Source organism: Brienomyrus brachyistius, chromosome 6 (genome assembly GCF_023856365.1).
Source record: "Brienomyrus brachyistius isolate T26 chromosome 6, BBRACH_0.4, whole genome shotgun sequence".
NCBI lineage: Eukaryota > Metazoa > Chordata > Actinopteri > Osteoglossiformes > Mormyridae > Brienomyrus > Brienomyrus brachyistius.
Window position 1 is genome coordinate 22,423,903 of NC_064538.1, and position 2,655 is coordinate 22,426,557.

Sequence of the window (2,655 nt, forward strand, 5' to 3'; positions counted from 1 at the left end):
CCTAGGTTTATCTTATATTCATCAAAGAAACAAACTAGCCTCGACAAAGTACAGATCATGATCCCTTTGACCCTGTTTCAAAAGTTCCCACACTGTAAAAAGTAATACCTAGATCTAACTTATAAAAAGTGAGGCAAGTGGCTGCATTGGATGTTTTAAGTTGAGTCAACTTGCAGCCTTTTTTAAGTGTAATAAACACTGTAACATTACTTAATACAAACACAACAAAATCAAGTTGAGTTAACTAATAGTACTAGTATTGCTCAGTTAGATAAACCTACTTTTATTGGTACAGGTAACTTATTTATGGGTTGCTACAAGTAACCTGTACTCATTTAATTAGGTTTTATTAACTTTATTTTCTCAGTACAATTAACCTAATCAAATGTGAATAAACATTTTAATTGAGTCCTGCCTATAACCTCAGAAAAAAATCTAAATGGCTATATAGTCTAAGTACTACAGTGATTAACTGTACATAAACAGGCTTTGTCAAAAACAGTTACAAATTAAATTGAAGAAGAAAAAGATGGGAAGATAGATTGAAAACAATAACATTTATTCAATGTCAACCAGTTTCACTTTTAACAGGGACTACAAAACAGCCAATAAATGTCAGATGCCACTGAGAAATAATCTAAGACAACTTGGTAAGGAGATTTGCATACTTGGATGATGGCTTAGGACGCATGGCGTCCAATCCCACAAAGAGATATAATATATATACATACATATATATATATATATACAAAGGTATACACCATTTTTGAGGGATACTTGAGGTCGAGGGCATAGGTAAGTCCAAACAGGAGGCAGCATGCTTTCGACAGGTTTGGCACACCTCTGACCACAGGCTGTCCTTCTATGATGATCCCAATCATGTCGGGCTGATGGCATATGTAAATTTTCAGTGGGCAACTGCCAAGCTCAGCGTGCACCTCTGTTTCATCATGACTCTATTGGTGGAGACAAAAAAGAATCAAGAGTTTGGTCAGACAAACAAGTAATGAGATAAATATGTATACCTCACAATATGAATACATACAAACAGAAAAATAGACAAGTAGCTCTAAGCACGATACATACGTGGTGGACACTGATGAGGTCTTCCTGTCTCTCCCCCACATACTCAATCAGGCATCTCAGGACCACTTCTCTCCTTTTCTCCACAGAGGCAGATGGGTCCTGTTAAAAAGTAAAATCTGATTAAAATTCACAGCCTGATGTCAGATTGCTGTTAAAGGTCCTACTATACATGTAGCTCTGTACTACAAGATCTCACACTAGCACCGGCATTTCAAAAAAACAAAACAAAAAAGCATATTGCATGTGCATGTTGTTTACTCAAAAACGTCAAGGGGACAATTCACAAATTTGAGATTTAACTGTCCAAGTAGGCTGTGTTCATTAATATGAATCAAGCTTCTATTAGTACATTGTCTATTTCTCACCTCAAATGCTTTCTTAAACAAGTTTTAGTGGACCTTTCATGTGTAAAGAGACTGCTTAGAAGCAAGGCACAGTCTTGGAAAATGGTGACAAGGGAATTGCATTACTTATGCAATTACATACATATGCAGCCAACATGTCTATTAACCAATAGAACAGTCGTGGAGTACACAGAGGAAGTGTAACTTCACTGAATGTTTGGGCATACATTTTCACACTAGATCATCATAATAGCAAGGTCATGTTAACTCACTGTGGGGGCTAACTATCCCCTTAAACTATGCTACCTTTAGAACAATGCCTTACATGTAGTTGTCTTTTAAAGAATGAGAGGTGGGGGGGTCTCATGATCAGTCTCTGGGTAGTATGAATGTGCTCATTAAATTTTTTAATCTTTAGTTAACGTTAACTTAAACTAATATTTGACATTAAACTGTAAGGCAAACGTCATAGACAAAACAGGTTAACATTAGTTCTACGCTAGTTTAAAGTAACGCTAACTTACAATTAAAAGTGATATTATTGGTAAAATTAAAACCAACGTAGCCTTGAAACACATAGTATACATGACTACAGCACTTATTTAACTTCATATTAACAACACGGTCTCAACCGGCATCTTGCCTACAAGACCACACTGCTTCTACACTGTGCAGCCAACTTAGCGTGCGATGTGTGCAGGATAGCTAGCTATACAGTACAACTTGCAAACTTAACCTCAGCTCCTTAGTGGAGTAGCGATTTTGCGTGACTTTACATCACCAATCATTTGGTTAAATTGCTCAACTTACCGTGTTAACCAGTCCCTGAAATCCAGATCCGCTGCAGCGAACAACAGCCGAGAAAAATGCTGCACCTGCGTGGGAAAGTCCCCGCCAGTGAAAAAAGGATAATGCCAACTTACAATAATTTTTAAATATTTAAGTTTGATGAACACAAATGCTACATCGGCAGCTGCTCTAATAAAATGTGTATGTCAACTCACTTTTATAACATTTCTTGTACACAACAACCACATACAAATAACTAACCTGAATAAATTGCAATTGTTTTATTTACAATATATAGTTATGTAAAAAACTGATATATTTTAAGTAAAGAGGAAGTATATTGAGACCTTTTAGTAAAAAACAAATAAAATAAACTAGATTACAAATATTTAAAATATATAAAACCTACTTTGTGGGTGTAGCACTTTTTACAGTG

At 35.8% G+C, this 2,655-nt stretch overlaps 1 long non-coding RNA gene across 2 annotated transcripts; it reads right to left on the reverse strand.

Annotated features, from left to right (window-relative positions):
• Positions 1 to 542: 542 nt before the first annotated feature.
• Positions 543 to 2,655, reverse strand: LOC125745110 (uncharacterized). Of its 2 annotated transcripts, XR_007398570.1 has the most exons (4): positions 2,629 to 2,655; positions 2,241 to 2,305; positions 1,087 to 1,185; positions 543 to 956 (listed from the first exon to the last, which is right to left on the reverse strand). It is a non-coding gene; the product is annotated as an uncharacterized LOC125745110 (long non-coding RNA). The 2 variants fall into 2 exon arrangements; XR_007398569.1 differs by lacking the exon at positions 2,629 to 2,655 and having other exon boundaries at positions 2,241 to 2,483.